At 39.3% G+C, this 22,780-nt stretch overlaps 1 long non-coding RNA gene across 1 annotated transcript in view; it reads left to right on the top strand.

Moving 5' to 3' along the window:
* The window catches only part of LOC113457162, a 102,172-nt gene that overhangs the window by 21,834 nt on the left and 57,558 nt on the right, over nt 1-22,780 (top strand). Inside the window, exons 2-3 of the long non-coding RNA XR_003377784.1 lie at nt 4,458-4,622; nt 5,646-5,747. This is a non-coding gene — a long non-coding RNA (uncharacterized LOC113457162). The remainder of the gene's footprint in view (nt 1-4,457; nt 4,623-5,645; nt 5,748-22,780) is intronic.

Genomic DNA, 22,780 nt, shown 5'->3' with positions numbered 1-22,780 from the left:
CCCCTACTCATTCCTTTTTTAAAAGTTAATCTTGTATCCAGTCACTTTGATGAAGGAAGGTGTTTATCAGCTGTAGGAGTAACTCAGGCTACCACACTCTACCCTGTCCTTGGTGCCCATCTCCCGAGGCTCAGCATGCATGGCTGTTGAGCTTGTAGGCTGTAGGCAGTGCTGTTGGCCCATGCTTTCTGTCTCCCAGCAGGGTAAGCAAAGATTGCAGTCACAGAGGTTTCACGCTGGGAGCTGCTCAGTGAGCCTAGAGTGGGCCCTATTCAGTAATGCTATGTTCTTGGTCCACCATGTCTGTGCTCTCCCATATGGCTCCCATACCCTCGCTGCTGTCTACCATCTTTCCTTTCAGTTTTGCGAGTCTACTTTTTAAAAGCATCTTATTATCAGACCTACCTTTTCATAGTTGTTCTGGAGGTACTGTGGGCTCTTCAGAGTCCTTCTAACAGCAGGGCAGTGAATGGTGAAGGCTGGAGAGGGCATTGGTTTGGTGGTCGCATTTCATCTGTGCACCGTGTCCTACATGGCCACTGCAGGTCATAGGCTGTGGCCCGATGTGGATTCTCTTCAATAGCTTTAAGAGCAGCAGTGGTGTCTCCAGGGTAAAGGGGGAGTGGTGGTGGCCCAAGTTTCCCGGCATCACTAGGTAACGACATATTCCCTTGTCCACTGCAACCACGCTCCTATACCTGTCAAGGCCGCTGCACCTCTATTCTCCTTCTCTCCTCTACGAGCGCCGCTTTATTCTGCCTGCCTAAGTTTTTCATTTCTATTTTTCTATCTTGACTTTCAGAAAGTAAAAGCATAGTCTGGCCTAAAAAGTAAATTATCTTTTTCATGCTGATAAAGTCACATAGACTTCATGAGCTAAACAACAGCGATTATTTTTGTCCTCAGTACTGAAGGATAGAAATGCAGGGGCAGCTTGCATTCCCACCAGCAATGCAGCAGTGTTCCCTTTCTCCCACAACCTCTCCAGCATAAGCTGGCATCAGTGTTTTTGATCTTGGTCATTCTTACGGATGTAAGATGGAATCTCAGAGTTGTTTTGATTTGCATTTATCTGATGACTAAGGATGTTGAGCATTTCCTTAGGTGTCTTTCAGCCATTTGAGATTCCTCTATTGAGAGTTCTCTGTTTAGGTCTGTACTCCATTTTTTATTGGATTATTTTTTCTTTTGATGACTAATTTTTTGAGTTCTTTTTATATTTTGAAGATCAGACCTCTGTCTGATATGGGATTAGTGAAGATCTTTTCCCATTCTGAAGGCTGTCATTTTGTCTTGTTGACTGTGTCCTTTGCTTTACAGAAGCTTTTCAGTTTCAGGAGGTCCGAATAATTAGTCGTTTCTCTCAGTGTCAGTGTGGTGGTTTCTCAGAAACTAGGAAATAACCTTCCTCAAGACCCAGCAATACCACTTTTGTGTATATATCCAAAGGATACTCAATCGTGTCACAAGGACATGTGCTCAACTATGTTCATAGCAGCATTGTTTGTCATAGCCAGAACCTGGGAACAACCTAAATGTCCTTCGACTGAAGAATGGATAAGAAAAATGTGGTACATTTACACAATGGAGTACTACACAGCAGAAAAAATAACGACATCTTGAATTTTTCAGGCAAATGGATGGAGCTAGAAAACATTTTGAGTGAGGTGACCCAGACACAGAAAGACAATTATCACATGTACTCACTCATAAGATTTTTTAAATTTTTTAAAAATTTATTATGTATACAATATTCTGTCTGTGTGTATGCCTGCAGGCCAGAAGAGGGCACCAGACCCCATTACAGATGGTTGTGAGCCACCATGTGGTTGCTGGGAATTGAACTCAGGTCCTTTGGAAGAGCAGGCAATGCTCTTAACCTCTGAGCCATCTCTCCAGCTCCATAAGATGGTTTTTTTAAACATAAAGCAAAGAAAACCAGCCTACAAACCTCAATCCCAGACAATAATGAGGATCCTAAGAGAGATATACATTGATCTAATCTACATGGGAAGTAGAAAAAGACAAGATGTCCTGAGTAAATTGGGAGCATGGGGACCTTGAGAGAGGGTTGAAGGGGAGGAGAGAGGCAGGGAGGGGAGAGAGCAGAAAAAAATGTAGAGCTCAATAAAAATCAATAAAAAAGAAATACAGGGTCAGGATGTCAGTTGATTGACTTATTCTAAAGCTGTCCCAGAGACTCTGTTCTTGGCTCCTTCCTGGAGTCTGTTTGGGAAACTTTAGTACTTTTGGCTTGTAGATGTGTTACTTTGGTCTCTGCCTTCATTTTCACATGCTTTCCCTTCATGTACATGTTTGCCTCTGTGTCCATATTTCCTTATTTATAAACATCTAAGTGTTATTAGAATAGAAGCCACTCCTACGACTTCATTGGAATTTGATCATTTGCAAAGACTCTATTTCCAGTTACGGGCACGTTCACAGGAACTAGAGGTTACGGCAGCATCATCTTTTGAGAGGATAAAATTCAGTCCATTAACAGTATGTAATATTTATGAGCTGGTACCCTTGAAAATTCATTGGTAGTGGTTTTATATGTAAGCTTGAAGTTTGTCGAAACATTGGTATAATTATATGAGTGTGTGCCAATTGATGAATCACATATGAATATTTGTTCTGGAGACAGGACTTGAATGTTCTTAGAAAAATTCTATGCACACATAATTTAAAAAAAGATTTTTCCACTTTGACTGACAATTTCCTCAGGAGCCATAGACTAACAAAAACCCATCACCAGGTATGAGAATCTCTTTTTTGAAATGGTTGGCCACTGTTTTCAAAGAGACTCCCAAAACATTATAAGTCATTATATTGCCTTTGTGTATCCCCAAAGGCAGAAAGTAAGTTCCTATTGTTGAACACGTCAAACATATCAGACACAGAACCAGAGGAGCCAAGCTGCCTGCAACCTGAAAGTCCCTTCCCTGAAGACAAGCTTGCATGGTATCTGAAAGTGCCACACATTTCCAAAGGAGGAGAGCAAAGAACAGTCCTGTCTGCATTCTGCTATGACACTTATAAACTGTAACAATGTCTAGGGTTGCATGCTAGTGCTAAGGGTATTTCTTGTTGTTAACCAAAGGTAACCAAAGGTAACCAAAGGTCTCTAATTGGACTGAAGGCCCACTCAACAAGAGGGAAACCTAGGCAACTACTCAGGGTTAGGGAAATCATGTGTCTTGAAGGAGAACCTACAACTGCCACTTTTCTAAACTAGTACAGTCCCTAACTACATTCTAAATATTTCTCCTTATACCCATAGTAAGTGTAGTTCTTGCCCCACATCAAGGAAACTTCTCTTTCAACATATGGAGACCATTACAGAAAATCACAAGCAAACAAAATACAGAGTTGTGGAGCTTAGACTCAATTCATACATCCACAATGAAATCATTACATTTAGTATTTGTATCACGTCTTTAACCAGAAAAAACGTGACACAAACCTCAAAGATAGATGTTATTAATATTTCTGAATCATCATATAATACTTGTTAAGTTCTTGACACATTTTTCATTGAAGATTATATTACACACAATTTTCTAAAATAAGTTATATTCCATAGTACTCTAAATATATATCCAAACTTAATATCCATTGAGTCATTAATCTGATGATCATTGGTGGTGGGTTGTGTCACCGTATTTTCAAGCATCAAGTTAGCCTTGTCTTGTGGGACTGAGTTCTTTGCCATCCGTCTTGTCCCTCTTACTTTCAGGTCTCTGCCCGACATTTTCAGTGATCACATTGTTCTCCCAGCTTAACTGCTCTATGAGGACAGAGGTCTAGGTCTTAGGTCTGTTGCGCACTTCCGCAATCCTTCTCATGTCTTTCTCATCCCGTCTTCTGCTCTCCCAAAGGCACGTGACGTTTTCAGGTCCTGTGTGGTCTTTTTCACTGCCACACCTTTCGCTTCTTCCTCCACCAAGAAGGCCTTTTGGCACTCTTGATTCCAGCTCGCACTTTCTTAGTATTTGTCTCAAGTGATATTTTCCCTCTGAAGATTTTAGGCCAGATTTTCTTTCTTTTAGTATCTATAGTATTATGTATAAAACTTGTCTTGGAACTGATTATATGATGATATAGTATCCTGTTTTCATATTTTTTGTTCTTACTGGACTTTAAAAAATAACATGTTTAATTTGTTCTTTGAGAATTTAATGCAAACTTGAATATGATATATTTTGATCTTATAGACTCTTTTGTTTAGTGTTCTTCCAGATATTGTAGAAATTGGAAACCAAATGAAGAACTGCATTCAGAGTTTGTAGCCTAGTAGGGGACTCCCAGTTTCTATGCCCTGGAGGATGGTGGAGAAGGACATTAAGAAGACTTCATTGATAAAGAGAAGATAACTGGAAATCTTTTAAACATGCAACTGTTACTGTGCATATTTTTACAGTGCTTTAATGCTAACAGAGTTGATTTGTTTACAGGTGGCTATGGATTTGCATTGCGGGTTGCAGCAGATGGGTGCAGTCAAGAGGAACCCCAGACTTGATCTATGGTCATTGTTATCTTCTAGTATGACACTCTACTTTCCCACTGAACTCTTCCTGCGCAAACTGAGAAGCTTGGCTATAAATTGGTCTTTTATTTTTGTAAGTAGCTATACATGGTTACATTAGTAAAATACATACAATATATTTGTCTACTACAAATATCAACTATTTCAAACTCTTAAGAACATATAAATTCAGTTCCTGTAAGAGTATATTTGATTTCACTTGTGCTAATGACAGACGGGATTTGTTCATCTGATTTTTTCAAAGTTTTTTTTTTTTTTGAGACAAATCTTTCAGTAATATCTATACTGCTACTGTTCTGAAGTTGTTCAGCAAACCCCCTTGTTCACAGAATTCTCAACAGTGCTATGATTTTAGCATCAGGATTTCGAGTTGTATTTGTTAACTGCTTCTTAAGGATTTTTAAAAACAGTTTTCACTCAAATATATTATCCTTTTATGTAATATAGAGGCATAACATTAATTTTACTTGCAACGTTTTTCAATAATGTCTAATTCTCTCCCCAACCCCCATGAAGCAGAGTCAACTAGAAACTGGTAATATTCAATTTCAAGAATTGGTTGGAGCACTTTATAACACAACTTCTGTATTAAGCAGAATAAATACAGTAGAAAAATTAAAGTATTTTTTCTTCATAAAAAGTTGTGATATTTTTCAGAATTCTGGGAAATGTCTAAGTAATTTTGGCTATAGTCATATTGCATTTAATGCTATTGAGAATATTGCTAACATTAACAAAAATTTTCTGTAATTTTCCCAGTTATTGCTACTGGTGATGAGGGATGTGAAGTTGGCATACATCTATGTTTTGAGCAAGATTCTACGTGTCAGAGACAATCTTTCTTTTTAAGACAGCTGATAACATTTTCAGTGGTCAGGGTTGATTATTCCATATCTGTATCAATGATATCTTAGAGTATAACAAATGTTTCAGAATAAACACAACTGTAAATTTTTATTTCTTAGACAAATTTTAAACATTTCTGTTATTTTTTAGTTTATTAGACTATAATAGTTTGGAATCAAAGGTGACTTTTATTCTATAGTAATTATTTTGTCTTTTTTTTTCTGTGACATTGGCAATGCTCATCTTACAGATAATAGGCTGTTGTTGAGAAAGGAGCTTTGACAATAGAAGTAATGAACTAGCAGGTCCATTTCTACTGTGGAAAGCAGCTGGAAACTCATCCCTATGGATGGTGAGTCAGAGCCACATTCATTCATCAGAAATGCTATGAATATTACTCTGCTCAGTGCACTGTTGGGATGTTGATGTATGAGCTTCATCAGTTGAGTGTAAGCAATCAAAGTAAGACTGAAAAGAAAGAAGTGGGGCCCAGGCAGGTGCCCAGTGGGTAAACTGAGACTATTTGTGGCACAGATCTGAGATGTCACAGGAAGCCAGATGTGGTGATATGTCTAGAAACACAGTACTGATATTGGATGGGGACTAACTGGTCAGTGACTAGTCAAAATGGGGAGCCTCAGGTTCATCTCTTAGTTAGGTAAAATGTTGGAACGGTGACAAAGTGGTTAAGAGCACTGACAGATTTCCCAGAAGACACAGGTTCCACTTACAGCAACCACATAGCAGTCAACAACTGCCTGTAACTCCAATCCCAGGGGATCTAATGCCTTCTTCTGTCTTCTATGGACATTGAACATATATTGTGCACAGACATATTCAGGCAAATACTCAGACACGTATAGATAAATAAAATCACAAATGTGAAAAGGAATTAGATGGAGAGTGACTGAGGACTGCTTATCAACCTTTGGACCTTGCAAAATGGGTTTTATACACACACACACACACACACACACACACACACGTATATACATTATTTTTTTTTGTTGTTTGTTTTTCTTTTTGTTCTGAGACAGGGTTTCTCTGTAGCCCTAGCTGTCCTGGAACTCACACTCCAGACTAGGCTGGCCTTGAACTCATAGAGATTCACCTGCCTCTGCCTCCTTTGTGCTGGGATTTAAGGCATGAGCCACACCAACTGGTCTAAATCCATACTCTTAAATATATAAGTACAACCTGTTCAGTCTCCATAATGCTATTTGTATGTCTGTTTTCTGGGCTGCCCGTTTGGTGTTGGATGACCAGTAGGAGTGCTCTCACTGGACCAGACTATTTCTACCATTTTCTGCATTCCTTAGTTACTTATAGTTCTTTGTCTACGCTGAGGCCTGTGGTCTTCTCCTGTCTAGTAGATCTAAAGCTGTTCTCATTAGGCTCATGTTTAGGTAATCATGTTAGTGATATTTTATGTGTGTAGCTTCTTATACCAGTAGGAGATACAATCTCACAGCAAACTCTCTGATTGTAACTTTTCCAATCTTTGGGCTTCCTCTTCCACGTGGCTCCCTGAGTCTTAGGTAGGGGAGTTTTTCTATAGTTGCATCCATGAAGCTTTGCATTTGATTGGTTATGGCTTTCTGTAGTAGTCTCCATCTATTGAAAAGAGAAGTTTCATTTATGAGTGGTGATGACTACTTATCTGTGGATATAATTATAAACATTTAGAATGTGGTGAGGGAGTATGCTGGTTTAGGAAAGTGGCAGTTATGACTTCACTAAGTATGGGGAGTTGGCTAGGTTCCCAGTACTAGGCATGGCTTACCTCTTGTTGAGTGGGTCTAACGTCCATTTAGAGAGCTGTTGGTCACAAACAAGGTAGGGTATTCTATCATGCTGATTATTTTTGTGGTCCATAGGCATCATGACTAGCTATGGATAGGACTATTGAGTTCAAGTCAGTTTCTGGTTGGAATTCTTTAAGCAGAACCTTCATGGTATCTCCTTTGTATATTTAAGAGTACTCTTCAAGTAGTAGAACAAGTAGTTAATTCTCAAGTTTTCTAGAGGCTGAGATTAGGATTGCAGGAAATACATTTAAATATAAGACAGGTCCCAGCTTCAACTGAATGTGCCAGACATTGTTGACTCCCTATGAGTGGCCTTACCCTTTCTGAGGTGTGGTTAATGGGGTTGGGAGGAGGGGGAGAAGAGTAGGGGAGAATTGTGGTTGGTATGTAAAATTAATAAAAAAAATAAAATTTATAACAGGTCATCTAAATGGTAGCCTATTGGTCACCTAGCAGATATATCATGAAATATGAAATGTTTGACCATTGTCTTAGTTTGGGTTACTAGTGCTATGATGAAACACCATGACCAAAAGGAGTTGGGAAAGAAATGTTTTCTTTGACTTACACTTCCACATTGTGGATTCCAGTAGTCTATCCTTGAAGAAACTTAGGACAGAAACTCAAACAGGGTGGGAACCTGGAGGCAGGAGCTGATGCCGAGGCCATGGAGGGATGCTGGAGGGATGCTGCTTACTGGCTTCCTCCCCATGGCTTTCTCAGGTTGTTTTCTTATAGAACCCAGGGCCACTACCAGCCCACGGATGGTCACACCACAGTGGGCTGAGACCCCCACATCAATCACTAATTAAGAAAATGCTCTACATGCTTGCCTACAGCCCATCTTACAGAGGCATTTTCTCAATTGGGATTCCCTCTTGTCATATGACTCTAGCCTCTGTCAAGTTGACATAAAATTAGCCAGCACAACTATTGTCAACAAAATGTACATACTTGTTTAGAAATTTTGGAAACTTGTGTTTCTGTAACGTTTATTTATTCATTTGTGGTTATGTGTATTGAATCCTGGGTCTTGCACATGCTAGGAAAGTGCTCTGCCTCAAATATGGCCCCAGGTTTCTGTGATTTTCATACTAAAAGTTTTTTTGATAACTTTTCTTGTTTATAAAATATATGGATTCCTTTGGATATATACCCCAAAGTGGTATTACTGGGTCTTGAGGAAGGTTGTTTCCTAATTTTCTGAGAAATCGCCACACTGACATTCAAAGGGGTTGTACCAGCTTGCATTCCCACCAGCAATGCAGAAGTGTTTCCTTTCCCAAATGATGCTCAGTTGTGCCACAAGAACATGTGCTCAACTATGTTCATAGCAGCTTTGTTTGTCATAGCCAGAACCTGGGAACAACCTAAATGCCCCTTGACCAAAGAATGGATAAGGAAAATGTGGTACATTTACACAATGGAGTACTACACAGCAGAAAAAAATAACATCTTGAATTTTGCAGGCAAATGGATGGAGCTAGAAAACATTATTTTGAGTGAGGTAACCCCGGCACAGAAAGACAATTATCATATGTACTGACTCATAAGTGGTTTTTAAACATAAAGCAAAGAAAACCAGCTTACAATCCACAATTCCAATGAGGACACCAAGAGAGACTTACAAAGATCTAATCTACATGGGAAATAGAAAAAGACAAGATGTTCTGAGTAAATGGGGAGCATGGGAACCTTGGGGAAGGGTTGAGGGAGGGGAGGTAGGGAGGGGAACAGAGAAAAATGTAGAGCTCAATAAAAATCAATAAAAAGGAAATAAAAAATTGGAAAAAAATAAAATATATGAATTCCATTCCTTTTAGTCTTCATTCAGGTTTTCTGCTATAAGTCACTACAGTTGCTCCAGCCTCACTCTGACAACCCTTTGTTTTATCATTTCACACCGCGGATAGTCCTTGCATACTAGCTAATTCCAGGAAAACTAAGTAGCTCCCAGTCGTGCTACAATGACAATCTGTTTTCTACTCTTGCATGGTATTTTTACTTGGCTTATCTTGTAAATGGCAACTTTTCATCCAGCAAGTTTTCTTGATGACTTTTGTCACTGAGATTTCCAGTTCACAAGTCTGTTGCAGAAATTGTAGTTTATTGTTCATAGCTGTATGCCTTTTTTTTTTTTTTTTGCTGGACTAGATTTTTTTAAGGGTAAGCACAAAAGCCACATGTTATGGGTTTTTGCATTTTCACTTTTGGTGTGATCCATGACATAGTATCTTTAATGAACAGTTGTTTAGCCGGGCGGTGGTGGCGCACGCCTTTAATCCCAGCACTCGGGAGGCAGAGGCAGGTGGATCTCTGTGAGTTCGAGACCAGCCTGGTCTACAAGAGCTAGTTCCAGGACAGGCTCCAAAGCCACAGAGAAACCCTGTCTCGAAAAACCAAAAAAAAAAAAAAAAAAAAAAAGAACAGTTGTTGAATTAAAGTCTGGATGTTCTCTCTAGAAAAGAGAAGGGAGCACCAATTGCTGCGATGAAGTCTGTACCGCGGACTCCGAAGGGAGCTGTGAAGGTTCTTCTCAGAGTCGTCAGTGTGTTAATACTGTGCTCCCAAGGTCTTGCTACAGTCATACTAGCATCTTGGACTCTATGCACAGAACTTGGCAGTTTTGAACAACTATTTGTGATTGAAAAATGACCAACAAATTTAAGGTCCCAAAGCTCAGTTTCGGTACCAAAAAAGCCGCTGTCTCGCCCGCTTGCCCCTCGCTTCCCGTGCTTCACACCTGGATGTTGGACCCCCATTACTGTTCTGTGAGTTTTTATTAAAATAAAGAAAAAACTTAGTATACCCTATTTGGAGCTAGTGTGGGATTATTTGATTCGCCCCCACCCCCCATCTGTCGTGTTCCACTTCAGTAGCTAATTTTCTTAACAGATATTAGGTTTTAAAGATTGTAGACCTTAACGCTATTGTTTTTCTGAATAAGGTCTCCAAATGCTTGAGTATTAATCAATTCACATTGGGAAAGGACATTTCTGTTTGAAAATTATAAAAGAGAAGTTGAAAGACGTCCCATTTGTTATCACATTGAAAGTTTCATTTGCTTTAAAGTTGCCATCCTGATATCATGCAGTCTTGATTAAGTGACTATTATGTCTAGAATTACTAAAATGACACAGTTTTGCATGATTCAATAGTTTTACATTTTAAAACCACCATTTTATCACATTATTCTATTACCAATATGTGAAGTTTTACATTGGCTTTGTATTTTGTCTCTATTATAATTGAACAAGTGTATATTAATTAATGGTTAAATATTCTTTTTAGCATCTGGTTATGTTATAATCCTGACTTAAGAAAGAATGTACAATAATGACATTAAAAGGAAGCTTAATGTAATATATAAATTATATTACATTAAATGACATACTTTAGAGTATATAGAAGTAACTTAATGAGTTATACAAAACTGAAATGAACTTTTCTGAACTACATATTCACCAGTTAATTTAAAAATCAATGGGGAAATGGTTTAAAAATAAGGAAACTTGCTTAAGCAAAAATACTAAGACTTAATTTTGTAGGAAGATATTATATGCTTTGGGCATTCAACTTTTATATCCTTTAGCCTAGTTTATAGCTAGAAAACTTTTAAGTAAATATGTGTGTTCTAATTTTAGTTGTTAAGAAACAGTGATCAAAAATGACAATGAAAGGAATAATGAAATACAACGCTAAGAAGAAAACTCAGAGGGTCTTACTGGGCCCAGTATTCATTCAATTTCCGGCAGTCTTTATGATTACAGATCACTCGACTGGCTAACTAGACATTCTTAGAATGAATTATGTCTCAGATTCATTTTACCTGATCAATTGTTGGTACATGCTGTAATTCTACTTTGTGATATATCAAATTTTCTAATAGAATAAGATGTACAATCAACTCTTTATTTCAGAAAAAGTAAATTGACTTAAAAAAAATGAAGCGCTGTTTCGAAAAATTTTAACAACAGTATAATTTCTGCTTTTGCATTTCAAAGTGAATTTATGATGGTGAACTTATCTTTTCAGATAAAGAAATCATTAGGGTTATTTGTTAATATTCATACAATTTCTATAAAATGATATCAGTTCTATAGGCCGTTTGGGCAGTTGCCTAAATCCAGATCCAGGCTGTAAAAATAAGTTGTTTTCCCTTTCTTTCTTTCTTTCTTTCTTTCTTTCTTTCTTTCTTTCTTTCTTTCTTTCTTCCATTCTTTCTTTTTTTTTGAGACAGAGTTTCTTTGTGTATCTTTGGAGCCTGTCCTGGAACTTGCTTTGTAGAGCAGGCTGGTTTTGAACTCATAGAGATCCACCAGCCTCTGCCTCCTGAGTGCTGTGATTTAAGGCTTGGTCCACCACTACCTGGTTTTTGTTTTTCTTTCTTAATAGCAAAGAAAATGCACAGCGAAGAACTCTGGCATTAAGAAATTCTTTTGCTAATGGAAGTGTAGTTTCCTGTAAATGTCTAATTTGTAAAGAGATTATGATACTGCAAATTTAAAAAAAGGGAATATTTTAATGGTTAATAGGGAGGGTCTCTTTCTGAATAGGGCAAATGATTCCCAGTGACATGAATCTTCAGTTTTTACATTTGTAAAACTGAACCAATAAGGTCAATTGTACTTTCAAATATATCTGTTCTCTTTTGACTTTTAGTAATTCTTTGTACAAAAGGATGCTGGCAGAAAAATTCTTTGCAACAATGTTCACATTGTGTGTTTAACTCCATGCATCCAAACAACCCAAAGAGAAAGAGTACATGAACTCTATCTATCTACTTATATGCCCTGTAAGACTCCAGTAGAGAAAAATGAATTATCTTTTGTGAGCATTTGTCAGTTGGAGATGGCTTCTGAGTGAGGAATGGGAGCTAGTGTCTAGCTCCCCTCTAGCTTGGACTTCCGCAGGTTCTGTGCATGCTGTCCAAGATTCTGGCAGTATGTATGTGCTTCAGATGGAATAGATCTTAGATTCTAAGCAGTGTCTGGAAGGCATGCTTCCTTGACGTCCTCCATTCCCTCTGGCTCTTCCCCTCATCTTTGTCCTAGTTCCCTGGCTCTGATTGGAGGGTTTGATGAAGCTGTTCCGTTTAGGTTTGAGTGTTCCACGGTCTCTCACCCTCAGCACGCCGTCCATTTGTTGACCTCTATATTGGTTCTCATCTACTACAGGAGGAAGCTTCTCCATAGATGGCCGAGTGAGATGCTGTCCTAAGGGTAGAACAAAATATAATTAGGAATCATTTTATTGCTATGTCCGTTTAGCAGAATGATAGTATTTTTTTAAAATCTAGATCAATGTCTATCTCAGGTTCTTGGCCACCTAAGCCAGATGTGGGTACTATGTAATGGAGTGAACCTGAGTTCCTGATCAGAGAGTGGTTGGTTATTCCCACATTTGTGACACCATTGAAGGAGCATATCATGTGGACAGGTTCACCATTGCAAATCTAAGGATTTGTAGCAGAGTTGGTGTTTTTCTTTGTCTTCTGGTAGCATGCAGAGTACCTTCATCACCATGAACACTAGTCAGCAGGAGTGACAACTTGAGGTAGGCCCAGCTCATCTTCTTCCCGTTCACTGAGGTATGTAAATAAGCTAATTAAAATAGCTGTAATTAGATTTAATATGCCTTAACAGAACTGAGGCTCATATGAACTCACAGAGATGATGACAGAATGCACAAGACCTGCACAGTTCAAGTCAGAAAAAACCACACTGGAGAGAAGGAAAAGTGGGCTTAAAGTCCCACCCCAACCAAAAATTCTCTCTGCAATCCATACCTGTTGCAGAGGGAATATGTATTTTCTCCAGCGGAATGACACTGGGTACATCAATTACACTCTCGGGATGGCCCCGTGATCAGGAGAGACTCTTTTGTTTGATATCTCTCTCTCTCTCTCTCTCTCTCTCTCTGCTTTCCACTGTTGTGTTAGTTTCTGTTTCTGTTTTGTTTTCTGAGCTATGGAAAGAACATGAAGTTGGATAGGTAGGAAGATGGAGTAGGATCTGGGAGGAGCTGGGAAAGGGGAAGAATGCTATCAAAATAAATTGTATGGAAAAGTGAATAAAAAAAGAAAAAATCTTTTTTAAAGATTTATTTATTTATTATGTATACAGTGTTCTGTCTGCATTTACATCTGCAGGTCAGAAGAGGGCACCAGATCTCACTACAGATGGTTGTGAGCCCTCATGTGGTTGCTGGGAATTGAACTCAGGCCCTCTGGAAGAGCAGCCAGTGCTCTTAACCACTGAGCCATCTCTCCAGCCCAAGGAAAAAAAATCTTAATATGGTACAAATGTTTATAAAGTAAAAACAATTGTGTGTGTTTAAGCTTTTAAAAAGAACATTTAGAATGTTAGGTAATGCCAGGTGGCAAGATGGCCCAGTGGGTAAAGACACTTAAAGCCTTAAAATCTGAGTTAGATCCTAAGAGTTCATGGTGGAAGAAGAAAACTTATGCCTGAAACTTACACCATGGCACGTGTATCCCTGCACACAGACAACACATTCACTCATACACACACACAAACACACATACCCCACATACTCACACACATACACAAACACACATGCACATACACATTTACACACACTGCATACACATGCACAGACACACACTTTATTCATTGAAAAAGAGATTTTTTTCATATGATATTTTCTGATTGCAGTCTCTCCACCCCAAATATTCCCAGATCTTACCCATCTCCTACTCACCCAAATTCTTTCTTATTAAAAAATAACAGATAACATATAAAATAATAAACAAACAAATCATAATAGGACAAAACAAACAAACCAACAGGAAAAATGAGCTAAAGAAAAAGCAAAAGAGACTCACATATCCATACATACGAAACCTATAAAACAGTATCCGAAACCATAATATATAAGCAAGAAAACTGTAAGGTTAAAAACATGCCCAGACAACTTTGGAGAAGAAAAAAAAACTCTAAAAGTACAGTTGGGTTCATGTTGTGTTGACCGACTACTGCTGGGCATGGGCCTGCCCTTCAGTGAGACTCCAGTGGAGAAAACTGACTTTCTTTTGTGGTCAGTTGTCCATTGAAGATAGCTGGTTCAGGGATAGGACTGTGTCCACTTCTTCTCTCAGAGCTGACCTCATCTGCCTTAGACCCGTGCTGGGCCTGTGCATGCTGCCACAGTCTGTGAGTTCATGTGTGTGTGTAAGTCCTGTTTTGTCCAGAAGACCTTGTTTCCTTGGTGTTAACCATCCCCACTGACTCTTACCAGCTCCCTGAGAACCCAGGGGAGAGTTGCAGCTGGCTTGGTGCTGCCTTTTCTCCTCTGGTGGTGTGTGGAGTACCTTTTACTGCCATGGCAACTGTGCCCCAGATTGACTTCTCATGTTCAGTGAATTATGCAGCTTTGTCTTCAGCTACAGGGCCTTATATTAGTTTGTAGAGAGCAACCCAATAGCCTGAGTTGGTTAGGGTTTCCATGGGCCCCTTTGGCCAACAACTCAGTTAGATGTGACCCATTTCTGGCACTGGAGGTTTCAGTTGATGGTGAGAGATGTCTCTCTGGGACTGTGTCTCCCTGCTATTTGGTGATTCCATTTATATTTCCTTTACAGTTGTATATATTTGAAGAAGCTTCTACTGTAGTGTGTTTCCATAGACCTCAATGGCCCTTAGTCTTATTCGTCCGCACATTTTCTCTTATCCACATCTTCTTTCCCCCTCTGTAATTCTCCTGTTCTACTCTCCCTCGTCCCATGCATCTATAATATACATTCTTTTTCCTTTTCCTAGAGAGATCTTTCTCTTCCACAGTGCTTTACTCTATAGTTAATATTTGGGGATTGTATAGCCTGCTTATCAAAGATTTAACAGCTAACTTCCACATGTAAGTGAATAACACCATATTTATCTTTTTGGGTCTGCGTTACCTCACTAAGGTTGATTTTTTTCTAGCTCTGTCTAGTTACCTGATAATTTCATGATTTTGATTTTTTAAATAGTTGAGTGACATTCCATTGTATAAATGTACCACATTTTTACTATCTATTCATCGGTTACTGCACATTTAGGTTGTTTCCAGTTTCTGGCTATTATGAATAGAGCAGCAATAAACGTGGCTGAGCAAGTGTCATTGTAGTAGGAAATATATAGTAGGACAATAATTGCATTATTTGTTTTCATGATGTCCAGTTTTTTGAAGTTCTTTATATACTTTAAATATTAGCTCTCTATCAGATGTGTAGGTGGTAAGAATCTTTTCTATTCTGTAGGCTGCCACTTTGTGTGAATGGTGGTACCCTTTGCCTTGCATTGGGTTTTCAATTTCATGAGAGCTCATGGAGGCTGGACATGGCATCCCAGCAGGAGGAGATGAGTCCAAGAGCAGACAAGAGTCAAGGATACACCAGCTAGGGGTTCCACAAAAGCATCAAGCTAATATCACATATGCAGAGGACCTGGTGAAGACCCATGCAGGCCCTGTGCTTGTTCAGTGGGCCATGTTCTCCTGGTGTCCTCCATTCCCTCTGACTCCCGAAATCTTTCCTCCACCTCTTCTGTGGGATTCCCTGAGCTCTGAGGGGAGAGATAGGATGAAAACCTCCAGTTTAGACTCTCTCTCAACATAATGTCTGGTTGTGGGTCTCTGCACTCCCATCTGCTACTGGAGGAAGCCTCTATGATGTTGACTGTACAAGGTACTGATCTATTTCCATGATCTGTGAGTATAGCAGAACATTTTTAGGAATTTTTTTAGACTAGTCACTTTTGATTTTATCTAGGGGTCTGGATTATCCAGTCTCTGGTTTCTGGCCATCCAGACAGAATAGGGCACAGGCTCCTTTCTGTGGGGTGGGCCTCAAGTTAAATCAGACATTGGTTGGCCACTCTCACCAATTCTGCACTGCAATTGTCCCAGGGCATTGTAGGCAGGATACATTGTAGGTCAAAGGTTTTATGACTGGGTTGATGTCCATGTTTCTCTTTTGGTAGCCTTCAACGTACCTTCCTGTGCCAACTTGAATTCTTCACATTTAGTGAACTGTGTGGGAGTTGTCCCCCGCAATGGGCCCTCAGTTAGTTTGCAGACAGCACCTCTCTGTCCCAGCTTCAGCCCTGGTTGTTTAGTGATCTCCAAGGGACCCCGTTGGCTAACAACTCAGTTGAAAGCATCTCAGTCCCACCAATGGGAGTCTTGCCTGGCTACAATAGATGACCAGTTCAGACTCCATATCTCCCATTACTAGGAATCATCACTTATAGATTCCTGGAGGTTTCCACACTGCTTCCCAAATTCCCCCATTTCCCGTTGCCTCTCCCTACGCTCTCTGCCTCCACACCATCTCTCCCCACAATCTGATCCACCCTGCTTCCATTCCCACTGGTTCCCAGTCCAAATAGCAAAATATATTTTCCTTTCCCAAGAAGATTCATGCCTCACCCCTTAGAGCCCTCCTTTTGACCTATCTCTCTAGGTCTACAGATTGTTGACTGGTTATTTACTTAACAGCTAATGTCCATGTATAAATGAATACATTATCATATTTGACTTTTGAGGCCTGTCTTATCTCACTCGGGATGATTGTTTCCAATCTGTCCACTTGACTGCAAATTTCATGATGTTATTTTTTTTAAATGAATTTATTTTACATCTCAATCACAGTTTCTCATTTCTCCTCTCCTTTCATTCCCTCTCCTCACCTTTCTTCTGTTCCCACCCTAAATCCACCCCTCCTGTGTTTCTGTTCAGAGGTCAGGCCTCCCATGGATATCAACAAAGCACTGTATATGAAGTTGCAGTAAGACTAAGCATCTCCCCTTGTATTACGGCTGGGCAAGGCAACCCAGTATGAGTAATAGTGACCCTAAAGCCAGCCAAAGTACAATGAGCAGCATTAGGAATCGACCCCACTCCCAGTGTTAGGAGTTCCACAAGTAGACCAAAGTATTACCCCCCCCTCTCTCTCACACACACACACACACACACACACACACACACACACACACACACACACACACACACACGGCCTTGGTTGGTCCCATGTAGTCTCTCTGGTTGTCTGTTAAGTATCTGTGTGCTGCTGTGAGCCCAGGTTAGTTGTTTCTGTGCGTTTTCTTGTGATGTCCTTGACCTCTCTGGCTCCTACAATCCTTTCCACCTCTCTTCAGAAGGATGTTCCAAGAGCAGTCTAATGTTTGACTGTGGGTCTCTGCATCTGTTTCCATAAGTTACCAGATGAAGGCTCTCTGATGACAATTGGGGTAGTCAAAAATCTATGAGTATATCAGAATTTCATTGGACATCATTTTATATTGACATTTTTCCCCCAAGCATGTTTGGTTCTATCCTAGGTCTCTAGGGCATCCATCCTCTGAGTACCAGCACTACAGGCAGTGTCAGGGGTGGGCTTACTTTAATGGCATGGGTCTCAGGCTGGACCAGCCATTGGTTGGCCACTCCCACAATCTGTCTGCCACCCTTACCCCAGCATCTCCCATTAGGAAGGACCAGCTGTAAGTCAAAGATTGTATGGCTGGTGAGTGTCCCAATCCCTCCATTGAAAGTCTGACCTGGTCACAGGAGATGGCCAATTCAGGCTACATATCTGCTCTTGCTAAGAATCTTAGTCAGGGCCATCATTGTAGATTCCTGGGGGTTTCTCTTGCACCAGGTTTCTACCTGACCCTCACATATCCACTCTTTTTCCAGTCATATCGTTCAGTACTCCCCTTGCATCCATTCCTACACTCAGATTCCTCAAATTCCCACCTGTCCCCAGTCCACCAATAGGATCTCCTCTAGTTCCACATTGCAGGGAAATCAATACATCTCACCTTGGGTCCTCCTTGTTACCTACCATCTCTGGGTTTGTGGATTGTAGTATGGTTATCCTTTACAGCTAATATCCACTTAGAAGTGAGTACATACTATGTTTGCCTTTCTGGACTTAGGTTACTGCAATCAGGTTAATTTTTTTCAAGTTCCAAACATTTGCCTGAATATTTCGTGATGCCTTTATTTATTTATTTAATTGATTTTTTATCGAGCTCTACATTTTTCTCTGCTCCCCTCCCTGTCTCTCCCCTCTCCTCTTCAACCATTCCCCAAGGTCCCCATGCTCCCAATTTACTCAGGAGATCTTGTCTTTTTCTACTTCTCATGTAGATTAGTTCTATGTATGTCTCTCTTAGTGTCCTCATTGTTGTCTAAGTTCTCTGGGATTGTTGTACGTTTACACAATGGAGTACTACACATCAGAAAAAAATAATGACATCTTGAATTTTGCAGGAAAATGGATGGAGCTACAAAACATTGTTTTGAGTGAGCTGTCATTATATTTAACTGCTGAAGATTCCTCTGTTTAAATGTACCACATTTTCTTTATTCATTCTTTGGTTGAGGAGCATCTAGGTTGTTCCCAAGTTCTGGCTATTATGAATAAAGCTGCTATGAACATAGCTGAGCAAGTGTCTTTTGTATTATGATTGTGCATCCTTTGGGTATAAGTCCAAAAGTGGTATGTCTGGGTCTTGAGCTAGATTGATTTCCAGTTTTGTGGAGTACTCCTCTTGTTCTACATCCTCACCAGCATGAGCTGTCATTTCTGATTTTGATCTTAGCCATTCTGATAGGTTTAAGATGGTACTTTTAATTTGAATTTCCCTCATGTCTAAGGATGTTGAACATTTCTTTAAGTGTATCATGGACTATTTGAGATTCTTCTGTTGAGAATTTTCAGTATTCTGTATCCCATTTTTTAAGTTGCATTATTTGGTTTTGTGATGACTAGTTTCTTGAGTTTTTTATGTACTTTGAAAATAGTCCCTCTATAAGATGTGTGGTTGGTGAAGTTATTTTCTCATTCTATAAGCTGCTGTTTTATAGTATTGATAGTGTTCTTTATTCAGGAAGTTGTTTCCTTTGTCAATGTATTCCAGGATATTCCTCATTTTCTCTATCAGGTTCAGTGTAACTGGATTTATGTTGATGTCTTTGATCCACTTGGACTTAAGTTTTATGCAGGGTCATAGATGGTCCAGTCTATTTGATGTTCTATAAAACTTCTTGGATCTTTACAGGAATTTCCTTCTTTAGGTTGGGAAACTTTTCTTCTATGATTTTGTTGAATATATTTTCTGTGCCTTTGAACTGGGATTATTTTCCTTCTGTTCCTAGTAGTCTTAGTTTGGTCTTTTCATAGTGTTCTTGATTTCCTGGATATTTTGTATCAAGAATTTTTTTTAGATTCAACATTTTCTTTGACAGATTAATTTATTTTCTCTATCATATCTTCAATGCTTTAGATTGTCTCTTTCATCTCTTGTATATGTGATGTTTGCATCTGTAGTTACTGTTTGCTTACCCAGATTTTCCATCTCAGAATTCCCTCAGTTTGTGTTTTCTTTATTGCTTCTGTTTTCATTGTCATGTCCTAAACAATTTTCTTCATTTCTTTCAATTACCTGTTTGTTTTCTTTGCTTCCTTTAAAGGATTTACTTATTTTCTTCAATTGTTCGTTTGTGCTTTCATATCTTTAAGGGCTTAATTAATTCCCTCCAGTTGTTTATTTGTGTTTTCCTGGATTTATTAATTTCTTCTTTAAGGACCACTTTTATTTTTATGTAGTTGGTTTTAAGGTCTTTTTTTCTTGTGCTTCAGTTATATTGAGATATTCAAGGCTTGCTATGGTAGCATGGTGAGGCTCTGGTGGAGACATATTGCCCTGGTTGTTATTGATCATGTTTTTATGCTGGCATCTAGGTGCATGGGTTTGGAGTGACTATAGGTCTAGTTACAGATTTTTGAATATTCTTTTATTGGCTGGCTGTTTTGTTCCTTGGTTTCTGTTTCCTCTCTCGATTTTCAGAGATTATTATGGCTGTGTGTTTTCTGTTCTTCTGACCTGTCCAGCTAGTGTGTTCACAGTGATTGCTTGCTGACATTGGAGGCAGGGGACGATAAGAGGAGTGAGGGGAGGGACGAGGAGGGATTGGTTTATGGAATCTACAAGAGGCATGGAGAGAGGGAAAGGATGGCAGAGTGGTATTCTGTTGTAGCACTGGGGTGAAAAAAGCCCATTTTTAATAGAAAGAAAAATAACAGTAGAAGTGGGTCTGTCTCTGACTCTTTTGCCTGCTCTTGGGACCCTTTTCCTCTTACTGGGTTACTTCACCCAGCCTTGATATGAAGGTTTGTACCTAGTCTTTTTGTATCTTGTGCTGTGCTCAGTTGATATACTTGGGAGACCTGTTCCTTTCTAAAGAGAAATAGAGTAGAAGTGGTTCTGGGGGAGGTAGGGACACTGGAAGAAGTGGATGGAGGGAAAACTACAGTTGGGATGGATTGTATGAGAGAAGAATTTAAAAAAAGATTGTTGGTAGGAATTATGCTCATTTAGTACAGTACCAATTGGCAGGTTCTCCTCCAATTCCCATGACTTTATGAGCACTGAGTAATTGGTTAGATTCCAGTGCCAGGCCTGATATCTCTCTTGTTGAGTGGATCTTAAGTTCATTTGGGTGATGTTTACTGTTAATATATATGCCCCTACAGCACTTTTAGGGTTATCATGTCATGATGGGGATTTTGTAGTTCACAGGAATCAAAAATGTTCAGGACTGTTGGTTGCTTCCATCTTTTGGAAGCCTTCATGGCTCTGTCTGGTACCATGAATGGCGATCTTCAAGGAGGGGGCATTTAAGTCAGTTCTGGCAAAGGGGACTCTGGGCCCTGTATTTGAAGTGTGTAGTTTCTTCAGCTATAGGGATTTGCCTTCAACCTCTCAATTAGTAGTTTTGATAAGGTGTACGTATTATTTTGGTAAAATTTGATAGGTGATCTCTGTGAAGAAATTCAGATAATAAATTCATTACTCAGTAAATAACTTTGGAATGTGTTCACTCACTGTTTTATTTGTTATATGTGTGGATGTTGGTTGAGTAATATATGTACATGTATGTGATAATGCACATGGATGCATGTGTACATGAAATTGAAATGCTCATACATGTGTATGTGGATGAAGGTAAAGAAGTGCTTATGTAACCATGTGTGCACCAAGTGAAAGTGCTTATACATATGTATGCATGAAGATCAAGGTCAAGTGTTCGTGCATGTGCATGAAGTTGAAGGCTAGAAAAACACATTGCTACCTTCCTTAATTACTTCCCAGCTTATTTCCTTGACACAGTATCTCTCACTGAACTAACAGACCACAGATTTAGCCAGGCCAGTGAGATCCAGGGATCCTCCTATCTCTGCCTCCCTGTTTCTGCTATTACAGATACAGTGCATACCTGGTGTTTTATGTGGGTCCTGGAAATCTGAACATAGTTCTTCATGCTTATTTGGTAAGTACTTCCTTGACTGGCTGTATAGGAACTACTTATTGCCCATGCTTAGAATAACCTTTCACAGTGTAAAAAGGAAATCGGGCTACACTGACCTTATTAATACTTTGTGAGCATTAATTAATTGATTCGTTTTAAATTAACAAAGAAATGACTGAAGCTGCAACTGAGGGATCAGTTTGTAAGTGCTAGAAATAATTGATTTAGTCAAGTAACTTTTAGGTATATACATAATATACTATCTAACTAAAAGAACAGAGTTTAGAAAATGCAAATAGGTAAAACATTTGTATGAGTTTGCTGCATAGTAACAACTTATTAAGATGTAGGACAATGTAGCAGTTGACACTGACTTCAAATTTTACACATTTTTATTTAAGTGTATGAGTATTTTGCCTCCATGCATGTATGCTTGCCATGTTCATACTTTGTACTCTCGGTCAGAAGAGAGTGTCAAATGATCCCCTTGACCTGAAGTTACAAAAGGATGTGCGCTACCATGACAATGTCAGGAACTGAACTCAGATTCTCTGAAAGGGCAGCACATTCTCTTAACCACTGAGACAATTCTTTCACTCCAAGATTGAATTTTAATACTCATGTTGAAAATTGTTGCTTTTTCTCTCTTTTATGCAAGAAACCATAACTTATACCACTTGGCAGTCAGCAGATTGCTGTCATTTTCTGTGGGTTAATACTTGGGTGAACTATACAGCAAATTAAATGGTTGGGGATTGCTGAATAATCCAAGGCTGATTCCAACCAGTCAAAATGTGGCGGTGTTGGCTCAGCTGTAAGAAGTCTGTAGCCTATGGTTTCTGTGACAATTCAGGCCCAGGTGACTTGGATACGTCTTGCCAAGCTGGTCTGCAGAAATAAACACAGTGTTTGTAAACAGAATTGCTAGTCTCACAAGGCTACAAGTTTTCAGAGTATGAGACAGCTGGGTCAAGGGTCAAAGGTGAAAGGTAGCAAGCCATTTGGGGTCTATTTTCTTGCAGAGCCTTTGGCTGCCTTTCAGGCTGAGCTCATGGAAACAGTTCACACAAAGGCCTTCTGCCAACAGACTACTGACAGTTGGCTTAGGCGGGATCCTGTCACAAAAATCCTCTCCTTTGCTTTTCTCTCTGTCTTGGCTTTGGAAATTTATAAAAATACAAGGAGTGTTATACAGACCACCTATGTAAATGAAATAACCAAGTCAATTTGGGTATTGTATAAAATAAGTTTAGAGGGG

The sequence above is a fragment of the Microtus ochrogaster genome, chromosome 19, assembly GCF_000317375.1.
Source record: "Microtus ochrogaster isolate Prairie Vole_2 chromosome 19, MicOch1.0, whole genome shotgun sequence".
NCBI lineage: Eukaryota > Metazoa > Chordata > Mammalia > Rodentia > Cricetidae > Microtus > Microtus ochrogaster.
This window is presented reverse-complemented; position numbering and strand designations above follow the sequence as displayed.